The sequence below is a fragment of the Haliotis asinina genome, chromosome 7 (assembly GCF_037392515.1).
Source record: "Haliotis asinina isolate JCU_RB_2024 chromosome 7, JCU_Hal_asi_v2, whole genome shotgun sequence".
In the NCBI taxonomy this organism is placed as follows: domain Eukaryota; kingdom Metazoa; phylum Mollusca; class Gastropoda; order Lepetellida; family Haliotidae; genus Haliotis; species Haliotis asinina.
In genome coordinates, this window is record NC_090286.1 from 2,064,586 (window position 1) to 2,079,012 (window position 14,427).

The 14,427-nt window shown below is 43.8% G+C and overlaps 1 pseudogene; it reads right to left on the reverse strand.

The window, feature by feature from the left end:
• The window catches only part of LOC137291181 (uncharacterized), a 77,788-nt pseudogene that overhangs the window by 12,727 nt on the left and 50,634 nt on the right, over nucleotides 1–14,427 (reverse strand).

A 14,427-nucleotide genomic window follows, 5' to 3' on the forward strand; every position in this document is an offset into this window, starting at 1 on the left:
GCCAAACAAGATGGCGTCTCGCTAACACTCACGGGAAATACACAGTTTTGTCATTGTTTTTTTTAAAATAAATCTAATGTGACCATTTGACAGTAGATTTCCGCGTTCTACAACAAAAGAGGAGGGTACGCCCTGTTGTGAGTTGTTTTTGTAACAATTAGATAGTCTCGCGTGGACGTGATCCTGTCGCCATTCGTTTATTTGTTTACATTGCCGACATCAAAGGGAATTGAATGTAAGTACTCAAAGTGACAACAGTGGGCAGTTATGGTTTTAGCAGTCTTTTCAGTTTTTTAGCGTCACTGATTGTTTTTTCTCAGTGTCAAGCATCAATATGTAGGCCTTGTGATTAGTAACAGTGATTAATTGTGAAAACGTGTTCACCATCCTTTAACAGGCCCGAGTCCTACTGATTTAGCACTCATGGGAAACTTTATTGTGGCAAATAAGTTATTTTCTAAGATCCTGTCAGGAGAAGGTAGTATCCGGATATATTTCTGCTGGATGGACCCCCTCTCCCCACGTACCATGTAAGTAATCTACGCACAGTGCTCACGGGGGTTAGAAATATTAACATAGTTTGCTCTTTTCAGTTATACACCCAGATCTACTATCCCTATCTACCCTTTACGTTAACTTGATGAATACCTTTACTACTATTACTAATATAATTTGGTGATGTGTCACAATTTCTTTCAAACCTTAATTCATTTGTCAATGTGAATGAAGAATAAAGTACAATCCCACTGACCCTTTGGCTATGATTTGTACATGCATAATTTCTGTAGACTATTCGTGGCACTTTCTGCTGCAGGGACACAGTTCTTTGTGGACATTGCGACAAGTAATTGTCAAGAAAGACAGCCTAAAATCACGAGAAATAAGTTTCTGAAATATGGTTGGTTTCTACAATGTTTGTTTTAACATGGGTACCCAGAGATATTCCGTATATATGTCTTCGTTATATCTATTCATATAATCTGTACTCCAGAAATATTTCAACCATGTCACATCATACATTTATTAGTTCATCAAATTATCTAGTATCTTATGTGACAGTTCTGTGTATCCAGTTGTCCCAGTTAATCAGTTTGATTTGATATTTGTTTTATAACCATTAAAACCTTGTCCATCAGTACATGTTGCATGTGTTAGCCCTACAATGCATTGACATTATCATCACACCTCAAGTTTCATATTTCTGAAGGAATCATTGTGTCAGTTATTTGATTTACAGATATGGATTGTGGACCAACAAACTCGGAGAATGACAAGACGCCTTCATTGGTATTTATAATTCACGCTATATTATCTGTTATATGCCCGGTAAGGGAATCTCTATTATAACAATATTATTCATATAGCTTTATAATGAAGAAGCAGACACTATGTAAGTGCATACAACAAACCTTTTTGACCTCACTCAAAGTGTAAAGCGTAATATATACATATATTTTAAATTCCAGGAGAAATACGGCTTTTTTGTCCTCACTGCCACACGTCTGTTTCAAGAAAAACACGTTATCTCCATCTCCGTAACGACAAGATGTTTGTTAGTTTGTAAAGATTTTTCGGGTGAATGACAAATGTTTCATCAGGTAAGTCATCCAAGAATTTTTAGATTTCACTAAAAATCGAGTTTGCACTGTCACTTTGCTATCCATGTTTAATATATTTAATGTATGTATCATACATGTAACTGTAATAACTGAAAGTGAGCAAATGGTAATACGTATTTAATATTTGTAATACATGTTATCTGCATTATCATATATATTGCTGTTTCATTCATTGAAAATGTTACGATTTTACAAGCTTTTCTTCAGTGAATTGTCTTTCAGTTGAACTGATGGTTCAAACTGAATGTCCTTTTCCTTTCCAGACACTGACAGTGACCAAGATACAAACATCTACAGAAGAACAAAGCACTTTGTGTAGTGACTAGCTCGTCTTCATTCAGTGTGCCAACTTCCTGAGCAATGCTTGTGTGGAGAGAATTCTGTTACTCTTCTCTGAGCGCGCCAGTTTCTTAATACAGCGAATTGTGTACTACTGCAACTGCCCTGTTGCATTAAAATGTGACCTTTTCTAAGAAATGAAACAGTTGAATCATAACATTTCCAGAGTTTGTTTTTTGTTCAAATAAACATGTAATAAATATAACAAGATAATACAACATATTTCAGCTTTCTAAACTAACCGAACTCTCATTGTCATCTTCCTTGTACAAAAACCTAGCGGGAACCTACATTACCCAAGATCCACAAGGTTTCCGCAAGACCAGAAACTTACTCACTCCAGCTATAAAGGTTTCAGTAAACTGAAACTAAAGGGAAACTTCCAACTACAGTTTCAGTGGACGGAAACATGACGGAAACTAAGACTTGTTAGTTTCAGTTGTGGAAACTATGCGGAAACTCTCATTGCGCGTTTCCTGAAACTGAAACCCAGCGGAAACCTACATTACCCAGTATCCATCAGGTTTCCGCAAGAACGGAAACCAAGTTATTTTTGCTGTGTAGAGGACTTGATTGATGGTTTCCCGCACACGGTTGACCTGGGATCGAAGCTTTTCTTTGTAGCCGGACGCTGTCTCCAACCAGACCTACCTTTCATCTTCCAAATTACGTATTCGTTCCTCGATGGTGGCTTTCATAGACTCGTCCTCAGTTTCACCGAGTTTTTCCTTTTCACGGGCGATGTGGTCGTCTATCTCACTCACTTTGGCCGTGATTTTCCAGAGCTGGCCACGAATGGTTTGCATCAACAGGTCCAACCCCTTCAGTTCCCGAAAGGTAATTTCGAGGCCCGGGAAGGGCTTGTTCTCGTAATCAGCCAACACCTTTTCAATATCATAAGTCATGTTTTGAACCGATGTGGCGTCCCTGATGACTTCCAGATCTTGATGGGCCTTCGGGGGAATCTCAGGTCGCGCGCGACCATACTCTGTGAAACCTAGTTCCTTGCGGACAAAGTTAATCTTATGGTCTCTTCTCAGTGTTGATAAAGCAAGCGGTTCTCTCGTTGTTTGATGAAAGAGATCGATCTCCGGGTGATCCTTCAAACGCAGCGTGCCATTGTCATCGATGGTAAACTTGGTATAGTCTCGCCCCAACGGCTTGATTTTGTCTCTTTCTTCAACTGCGTTGTAATAAGCGTCGACGGCGCCCCTCACGAGTGTGGTCCTTGGTGAGAGCTCGACAGCCGGCTGTAGGTTGAATGAGGTCTCCTGGTCATCATTGAATGCCTGGGCACTATCGTCCCACATATCATTCATAGGTATGTCTTCATCCATTATTTAGTATTAAAAATATATTTCGTTTATATATAATAATGTACGGCAGAAAATTAGATCCTTTCAGAAGATTGAGAGAGCCATTAGGAGCCAGAGCCGTGCGTCAGTCGGTGACCATCACCAACAATCCCAGCAAGATAGACCAGAATCAAACTCTGCTGGTTAGATTTCCAAACCTTGGTGAAGAATGACCTCATTGTACCAGGCACTGTTCGACTGGCGTCAATATCACGTTGACCTCCGACAACGACAAACGCGAGCTAGTGCGGAACGTGGGGCGAGCTATCATCAAGAAAACGACCGTCAAGATCAGCGGTAACGAGGTGCTGAGCATCGACGACAGCGACGTGTTTCACTGCTACGGGGATCTCTGGAAAAGCGAGAGAGAACGAGTCAATGATGTGTACCAGGGTATCAGCAAATCAACCCGGTCGCGCATAGGGTATGCCTTCACGCCAGACCAGCTAGACAAGCTATCGGACGGTGAAAAGGCCATCGCTCGAGCATACGGGAGTCGATTCTGCGTGCCGCTCGACTTTGAGTTGCTCACGGGACACGCGCCGTTTTACCAGGCCGCGCTGGGTGATAGGCTCGAATACGAGCTCACGTTTAACGACTATAGCAAAGTAGTGCGTACGCCGAACGGTGATGAGGCCAGTTATGCTATAGACAACATCTCTCTGGAGTTCGACATGGTCACTAGCCCGGAGCTGGCCAGGCAGGTTCGAAGTCAGTACTCTGGGAAGATGGCTATCCTGTACGATCGCGTACTGAGGCATAGATCAGTCGTGCGAGATAAGAGCGACACTGTGTGGAATATCAACCTGAACGTGCCGGCGCGATCGATGAAAGGTATCCTGGTCGTCCCAGTGGAGGATTACGATCCATTCCGGAGGGACAGCGAGAAGTTTTTCAACCCCGAGATTGAAAAGGTGGAAGTGACCATCGAGGGCGTGCCCAACCAGCTGTTCAGTCATGGTATGAGACCACACCAGCAGTGGGATGAGATAAAAAAGCTACCAGTGGGGGATTATATAACAAAGGACCTGGACCTCGGCTCCGTGCAGATCGGTGAATACCTGACCACCAAGTACGCCCTATGGTTGGACATGCGATCCACGGATGATGATAAACTGCACGGTAGCGGGCGTCGTATAGATGATGGCAGCGAAGGGATAACCATCCAGATTACTAAGAAGGCTCAAACCGCTGGTAAGTTGAAATTATATCTGTACGTTATTATGGATGCGCAACTTAATATAGACAATGGGAGATTCGTGCAAGCCATCTATTGACCTCCCCACTGACCCACACTGCGCTATCATATGCGGGCAGACTGGCTGTGGGAAGACCGTTTTCGTGTTGGATATGTTGGAGGGTTACTACAAGGATGTGTTCGATAACATCGTTATCATGTGCCCTACTCTGAGCATGAATAAAACGTACGCGCGACCTTGGGTGATGACGGACCCGGACGTACACAAAATCGACCCTGGGACACGCCTGCAGGACTGGTTAAAAGCTCTTCACGAGAAATTTAAAGGGGAACCGACGCTGTTCATACTGGACGACTGCAGCGCTAATCGCGAGATAACAAAAAAGAGAGACATGCTATCGTACCTGGCCTTCTCCGGCCGGCATGCAAATCACAGCGTCTGGGTGCTAACGCAGAAGTTCAACTCGGTGTTGAAAGACCTCAGGGAGCAGACGCGATGGGTGGCCTTATTTCACTGCAAGGACAGGGATTCGTTCGAGGAGTGTTTGAGAGAGAACGATGTGATGAGCAAATTAGAACGGGAACGGGTGAAGAAACAGCTCGCTGAAACTAAACACGCTAAGCTCGTGCTCAAAACCGACCAACCCGTGGCTTATATAGTATGCTAAAGCTAAGCAAAGCTAAGCAAAGCTAAGCAAAGCTAAGCAAAGCTAAGCAAAGCTAAGCTAAAGCTAAGCTAAAGCTAAGCTAAAGCTAAACAAAGCTAAGCATATAGCTATGATATTCGAAGTGTTTGTCGTGTGCAACTTAACCTTCATTTCTCTGTGTTTTGTCTGCATCGGGTATTATATAGTTAAAACTAAATCTTGCTTATTATATTATAAGATGGAGTGTGAGGAATTGCTCGAACAGTTGGGGGGTACCCCCACGCCGCCGGCAGGCCCCACTGATGACAAGCGAGAGAAACTGGTGGCGTTGGCTGTTGGCGGCAAAGCCAAACATTACTTTGGAGACTACACTCCGGATAAAATTCACAAAATGTCAGCCGAAGAAATCGATAAGCTGTACGCTAGATACGAGTCCCGGCTAGGAGCAGAAATGACAAAGACAATAGGATAGGCTATGACCCAGATATACACCGGTATTGTGTCATACTTCCTTCCCATTCCACCAGAGCGCCGACTTTACCTGTGGGAGGACCTAGATAAAGACCCTTTTATCGAACACGCCGTGAGCTCTATCAGCTGCGAGCTGTACCACAGATATGGTATGTTGTTGGCTCCAGTGACGGCGGCGATTATCACGGCAAAACATTGTCAATTTGAGAGAAAGAATAATAATAATAGTATAGATGGATGCTGCACAGGAACCAGTGGAAACAGTGACGGTGGAGACCCCTTCAGTGGGGGAAACCCCAGTGGTGGTACCCCCCACACCCCCAACAGTGAGGGAAACAGTAACCAGACAGAAGAATCCTAAGAGAGTAGCTGCCGGTAAAAAACGGTGGTGTAACCAACATAAAGTGACCAACCCAACCCGACTGTTGTTGGCTGTAGGTGTAACCGCTGCCTTGGCTATCTCGTGGTTATACGTAGGGGTACCCTCCAACAGTGAGCCACCACCCACCCACAACAGTGGGGGTGTGGGGGTATCCCCCACGGTAGACCCGCATATCATGTTATAATTTAAATATTTTTATATCATATACATAATGTCTGAGGGGAAAACGTTCGTCAACGACGCATACCACGCCACAGTGGTCGCCAGTCTAGCCGTAGGGTACGCTCGGTTGACTAAAATGGTACTTAAACAACCAACTATCAAGCTAGATTTCAACCTGCAGGATATGGGTATGCTCATAATGAACCTTGGTATGGCGATGGCCACAAAAGACATCCTAGTAAAACAAGGAATAATACCTGATAATATAATGAAATAAATATAGGGATGGCCACGATAGCTATGATGGTCGGTGGGGCGTTAGTGAATGCCCTGGCATTTTCCGGGAGTAATTTCCTCTTCTCGAAACTACGAGATGATCACGCGGCTGAAATACAGGAAGAAAGGAAGCGGCACGATCTCGCTACTGAGAAATTACAAAGGGCACAGGCCGAGTATGCTAAAAAACGCCTCCAGAGGATCGATTTTATTAACGAACAACTCACGCGTGAAAACCATGCCGTTCAAACATTCAACGATGTTGATGAAGCAATGAAAGAATACTACCTACTAACTGGTAAACAATTGGAACCGCTCAATAAACCCACACTCGCTCAGTACTACACACCATCCAAGGGACAAATGAATCGTGAACTGGTCTTCATAGTGTTGGGTATAGCAGCTACTGCGTTGGTTGCGAAGCAATTAAATTAAAATACCTATATAAGTAAACATGAGACCCGCTCCATACCGATGCGAATACATACTTATGGGGAAGACCGAGGCCTGTGGTAGGAAATGCAGGAATCAGGGGTTCTGTTGTTTCCATATGGGAAGTCCTAACTACACGTGTTCTGTGTGTGGTATCGGGGTTAAAGGACACTACTGTCTATGTAAAGCTCACGGAGCGAACGTAGTCAGACATCAACTCATCTACGAGAATAAAAAAGGCTACATAAAAGAACGTAGGCGACTGCTCAAGATAGACTCCAATTAGAGATTATACACACCTACGTATAGCTATGTCTGCGGAAAGTGAGATCGAATCTCTAGTTAAAAACATATTCAAATATGAACTGGCCTTATGGGGAAGCTTCAGATTTAAGGTAATAGTGGACGTGGTATGGATTAAAGAGGGTGTTAAGTATACTCGCCCCTTCGAATGGGAGCGGGATATCGCGACTCAATACCATATAGAACGTTTCTCAAGTCTAAGTGAATACAAGGAATACTATAACCAAGGCGAGTGCTGGATTGAAACAGCCACACTATATATTTTACCAGGTACGTGGGACGATTTGACAGAATTACTAGAATTGGACCCGGCTGCCCGAGTTTGGCCTCTTCTGGATTGAAATATTTTTTATTAAGGGTTACCTCCCTTTACTGTGAACCAATTAGACATTGGTTCTCTTAGGTGTAAACACTATGTCTACTGTACGCGAGCTGAAGCAGGTCGCAAATCAGAGAGGTGTGATCGGGTATTCTCGAATGCGGAAGTCAGCATTGTTGAGATTACTAGGTTTAGAAGCCCCTCCTACGGTAACACAATTAAAAGCTCAAGCAAAACAGCTTGGATACACGGGTTATTCAAACTTGGGGAGAGCCGGGTTAACCGCATTGTTATCACATGCCCCCGTAGCAAAACCTCCCACTGTAAAACAACTGAAAGCCGAGGCACACGATTTGGGTTTAGGCGGGTATTCCCGTATGAGAAAACCACAACTTGTAGAATTATTACGACAGAATAGAGCTATTGACCTACAGTTCGTGCGCACTGAGCACGCTGTAGGCAACTATTTGAGAGGTTGGCGCATGCACGTTGATAGAAACATAGACATTACAGATATCAAGCCTCTGATAGCTGATAAGGTCAACCAGGAACTAAATAACCTAGGAAGTATCAAGTTTCAGATCACAGTGAAAATGTCGCTCGATAAGCAGGTTGGGAGTACCACTGAACATGTTCAGCCTTACTTCCGAGGTCAACAAGAGGTTGTCACACATACAGAGACCATTGACGCATCAATCGATACCAGTTTTCAGCAGATACGAGAATACCTAGAACGCTACACACACTTGGGGTCCGGGTGGGCTGTAGATAAAATCGATAATGTCTATCTAGACATAGCTAACTACGTGCCGTTCAGAGGCGGGTCATACCTAGCCTTGCCTCCCTACTATAGGAACAAACATGCCATAGTAAACGTTAAGAATAGAGGAAACGATTGCCTGAGGTTAGCTATCAGGTCAGCCTTATTTCCAGCTGACACTAATCCAAACAGGCCTTCTAATTATCCTCAGGATGATGGGCTCAACTGGGATGGTATAGATGAACCCACCCCAATATCCCAGATCACTAAAGTAGAAAAACAGAATAATCTGGCTATAAATGTCTTTGGGCACGAAGGTAACACAACAATAGTACACAGGGTCAGCCCGGTGAAGGATCGCCAAGTTATCAATATATTCATGATCCAGCGAGGTGAAAAGTATCACTACACGTGGATAAAACATCTCAGCCGGTTGTTGCACGACCAGTCGAAACACGTTGGGGAAAAACACTTTTGTGTACGATGCCTACACGGTTTCAGTCGAGCTGATTTATTAGAATCCCACCGGGAGGATTGCCAAGGTGTGGGGCAGACGGCCATACGAGTCGACATGCCTAAGGAAGGTGATAATATCCTAAAATTCGGTAACCACAAGAACCAAATGTCTGTGCCTTATATCATATACGCCGACTTCGAAGCCTTAGTTGTGGGTGGGGATTCCCCCAGTGGTGCCTTCACCCACAAAACACAAGAGCATAAAGCCTGTGGGTTTGGATACATTGTCGTCCGTTGTGACGGGGAAACGAAAGCTCCGGTAGTGTATAGGGGCCCTGACGCGGCTGAAACGTTTCTAAAGTGTTTGCAGGAGGAGGAAAAAATTATTAGGAATGCATTGTATAAAATCGCCCCCATGCGTATGACCCGAGTCGACAGGCTAGCTCACGCTAGTAGCACTAACTGTCACGTGTGTGATTCACCACTTAACGGTGATTCGGTGAGAGATCACTGCCACATAACTGGTAAGTATAGAGGCGCCGCTCACAGCGCGTGCAACCTCAAGCTTAAAATCAACCCTAGGACAATAAACATCCCCGTTGTCTTTCACAACTTGAGAGGGTACGACTCACACTTGATCATGCAGGCCATCGCGAAAATCGATGGTAATATAACGTGCATCCCCAACAACATGGAGAGATACATCTCCTTCAGCTTAAACGGACTTAGGTTCATTGACTCGTTTCAGTTCCTCCTGTCGTCACTCGACAGTCTGGTCAAGGCCAACAATACCTTCCCTATCACCGATCGATACACAGACGCCGAGACTAGACCCCTGCTTATGAGGAAGGGTGTGTACCCCTATGAGTACATGGATAGTTTGCCAAGTTCACCGAGACCAGACTACCCCCTATTGACTGCTTTTATAGCAAGCTGAATGAGGCGTCCATCTCACGAGATGATTTCTCGCACGCGACTAACGTATGGAATAAACTGGGTTGTAAGAACCTGGGTGATTATCACGACCTGTACTTGAGGACAGATGTACTGCTGTTAGCCGACGTGTTTGAGACGTTTAGGCGGACATGTTTCAAGCAGTATAAACTCGACCCCGCATGGTATTACACCAGCCCAGGTCTGTCGTGGGACGCCTTGCTTAAAAAGACCGGAGTTAATTTGGAATTGCTCACAGATTACGACATGCACCTATTCATTGAGAAAGGCTTGCGAGGTGGGATTTCCATGGCATCCAAACGATACGCTAAAGCAAATAATCAATACGTGAAAGGTTACGATCCTAACAAACCAACCAATCACATTCTATACCTCGACGCAAACAACCTGTACGGCTGGGCCATGAGCCAGTATCTACCTACAGGGGGATTCGAATGGGTACCACACGTTGATGTTATGGGGGTCGCACCAGATTCGAACAAAGGGTATATCCTCGAGGTTGACTTAGAGTATCCCAAGGAATTACACACATCACACAACAGCTACCCCCTGGCCCCTGAACGTATGAGGGTTAACCCAGACTGGATGTCTGAGTACCAACATAACTTGTCAGGTGGGCGTGTGACAGACGTTGAAAAACTCGTGCCTAACTTAATGAATAAGACCAAGTACATCGTTCACTATCGCAACCTACAGCTGTACCTGTCGTTGGGTATGAGGCTGACCAAAATACACAGGGTGCTCATGTTCGACCAGAGCCCATGGATGGAGCCCTACATCAGAATGAACACAGACCTACGAAAAAAAGCCACCAGTGATTTTGAGAAAAATCTCTACAAGCTCATGAACAACTCGGTGTTTGGTAAGACTATGGAGAACCTGAGGAAACGCGTGACCGTGAAGCTGGTTCGGTCGAGTGAGGAAGACAAGCTCAGGAGATTGATAGCCAGTCCGGCATTCAACCGTAGTAAGATATTCACAGACAACCTGGTTGCCCTACACATAAAGAAAAGCCACATAAAATTCAACCGGCCTGTTTACGTGGGGATGAGCATCCTCGATTTATCCAAACACCTGATGTACGACTTTTACTACAACGAGCTCAAGAAACAGTACGGCGACAGGTGTGAAGTGCTGTACACTGACACGGATTCCCTGCTGATGGAGATTCGAACCGAGGACGTGTACGAGGACATGAAAAAACACCTCGATTTATACGACACCAGCGACTACCCTAAGACCCATGCCCTACACAGTACGGTAAATAAAAAGGTCCTAGGTAAGATGAAGGACGAGTGTGCTGGCACGCCCATAGCCGAGTACATAGGTTTGAGACCTAAGATGTACTCCATACTGAAAGCCGACAATAGTGAGATCCGGAAGGCTAAGGGGGTTAAGAAGTATGTGGTGAAACAACACATCAAACACGCCAGATTCAAGGAAGCCCTGTTCAAGACCCGTACCTTTAGGCATAAAATGAACACACTTAGAAGTGATGGACATAAGATATACGGACTGACTATAAACAAGACGTCCCTGACGCCTATGGACACGAAACGTTGGATAGCTATTGATGGGATAAACACATACGCATATGGACATGAAAAAATTTGAGGCTATTTACTACAGCCCGCGTGGGTACTGGAAAGGAGCTAGCGCAGTAGATAAGCTAGCTAAACTAGCGCGAGTACCCCCGGAGGAAGCCAAAGTGTGGCTTGAAAAACAAGCCCTGTGGCAGATCTATTTACCGACACCACGCTACGTGCCTAGAAGGAGGTTCGGTATTAACATACCTAATAGCATTCACCAGGCAGACCTACTGTTCCTACCCCACGATAAGAGGTACAAGTATGCCTTAACCGTAGTGGATGTAGCCAGTCGTTACAAGGAAGCCGAACCCTTGACCACGAAAGATTCGGCCCAGGTAGCCAGAGGATTTGAACGCATATACAAACGCAGCCCACTGACGTGGCCAACAGAGCTGCAAGTTGACCCCGGACGGGAGTTCATGGGTGCCATGTCACAACTGCTAGCCAAACACGATACAAAGGTCAGGCGTGGCACGGCCGGAGCCCATCGCAGCCAAGCCATAGTTGAGAGATTTAATAGGACTTTGGCTGAGCGCTTGTTCGGCCATCAGTATGCTAGGGAGATGGCCACCCCTGGAAAACGATCGACTGAATGGGTCACTAGGTTACTCAAGGTGGTGTCGGCAATCAACCATGAAGTCACCCGTCTCACCGGTAAGAAACCGGCAGACGCTATCAAACTAAAATCAATAGTTGCAGAGTCGGCTGCTCCATTGCGTGGGAAGGAGAAACAGATACCAGATAGGGCCCTAGTGAGGTATCTATACCAGCCGGGGGAACACGAGGGTGATAGCCGTAAGCGGGCCACCGATCCTATATGGTCAGTCAAAACTTACAACATAGATAAAGTGGATATGAAAGCCGACGAACCTAACTTATACTACTTGAGGGATGGGCCGGGTAGGGGGTTTGTAAGAGAAGAATTATTGATCGTACCGTACGGCACAGTGTTACCTCCTACCAACACACGGTAATAGTAGCAAGTCACGTTTGTAGTAGGGGTAATAGTAGCAAGAGCTAAGGTCCCAACCAAAGCCTTATTTACTAAATAAGGCTTTGTAGAGACATTTCTTGAAAGTGTTTTAAAACTATCATTCCCTATACTACTCACAGTGTTACCTTTATTTCACGTAATGTTATCGATACTGTACATAGTTTTACCTATATTTCACGTAATGGTATCGATACTGCACACAGTGTTACCTTTATTTCACGCAATGTTATCGATACTGTACACAGTGTTACCTTTATTTCACGCAATGTTATCGATACTGTACACAGTTTTACCTATATTTCACGTAATGTTATCGATACTGCACACAGTGTTACCTTTATTTCACGCAATGTTATCGATAGTGTACACAGTGTTACCTTTATTTCACGCAATATCATCGATACTGTACACAGTGTTACCTTTATTTCACGCAATGTTATCGATACTGTACACAGTGTTACCTATACTACACACAATGCTATCGATACTGTACACAGTGTTACCTTTATTTCACGCAATGTTATCGATACTGTACACAGTGTTACCTTTATTTCACGTAATGTTATCGATACTGTACACAGTTTTACCTTTATTTCACGTAATGGTATCGATACTGCACACAGTGTTACCTTTATTTCACGCAATGTTATCGATACTGCACACAGTGTTACCTTTATTTCACGCAACGTTATCGATACTGTACACAGTTTTACCTATATTTCACGTAATGTTATCGATACTGTACACAGTGTTACCTTTATTTCACGTAATGTTATTGACACTGTGCACAGTTTTACCTATATTTCACGCAATGTTATTGATACTGTACACAGTGTTACCTTTATTTCACGCAATGTTATCGATACTGTACACAGTGTAACCTATACTACACACAATGCTATCGATACTGTACACAGTGTTACCTTTATTTCACCCAATGTTATCGATACTGTACACAGTTTTACCTATATTTCACGTAATGTTTTCGATACTGCACACAGTGTTACCTTTATTTCACGCAATGTTATCGATAGTGTACACAGTGTTACCTTTATTTCACGCAATATCATCGATACTGTACACAGTGTTACCTTTATTTCACGCAATGTTATCGATACTGTACACAGTGTTACCTTTATTTCACGCAATGTTATTGATACTCTTCACAGTTTTACCTTTATTTCACGCAATGTTATCGATACTGTACACAGTGTAACCTATACTACACACAATGCTATCGATACTGTACACAGTGTTACCTTTATTTCACGCAACGTTATCGATACTGTACACAGTTTTACCTATATTTCACGTAATGTTATCGATACTGTACACAGTTTTACCTATATTTCACGTAATGTTTTCGATACTGCACACAGTGTTACGTATATTTCACGCAATGTTATCGATACTGTACACAGTGTTAACTTTATTTCACGCAATGCTATCGATAGTGTACACAGTGTTACCTTTATTTCACGCAATGTTATCGATACTGTACACAGTGTTACCTTTATTTCACGCAATGTTATCGATACTGTACACAGTGTTACCTATACTACACACAATGCTATCGATACTGCACACAATGTTACCTATAGTACAGTGTTACCTGTGTTACCTTGGTTTGGTTGCTTTGATTTTATTTCATTATTTTCATGCTTAACTTTAGGCATGTTTCTTGCGTGTGAATAGACTATATGAATATGATATACCTTTAGAGAGGAGCTTAAATCGGGGAATTGTACCAAAACATGACACACAAATGACCTATCAACTAATTTAACTAAGGGAATAATTAATTATTGTGTAACGAAAATGGCGAATACTAGACTATATAATAGTTCCCAAATACGAAGTCTGTCGAGCAGACAAAGGGTGTATATGTGAACATTTGACAAAACACAATATCAACAAAGACACCATGGTCAGCTATGACGTCACTGAACGCTTTACCAAGTTTTGATGTCCTCCAGACCAAGCTCCAAAGCAGAACTGACAACCTAGACACCAAACCCACCATAGACACCATCCCCAACCTCGCCCTCACTTGCTCAAACGTTACCGTCAACGATAAGAACTACAAGCAAATGCATGGACTGCCGATGCGATCTTGTCTTCACCCATCAATGAAATCTTCATGGCATCTTATCAGCACAACATCATCCCAC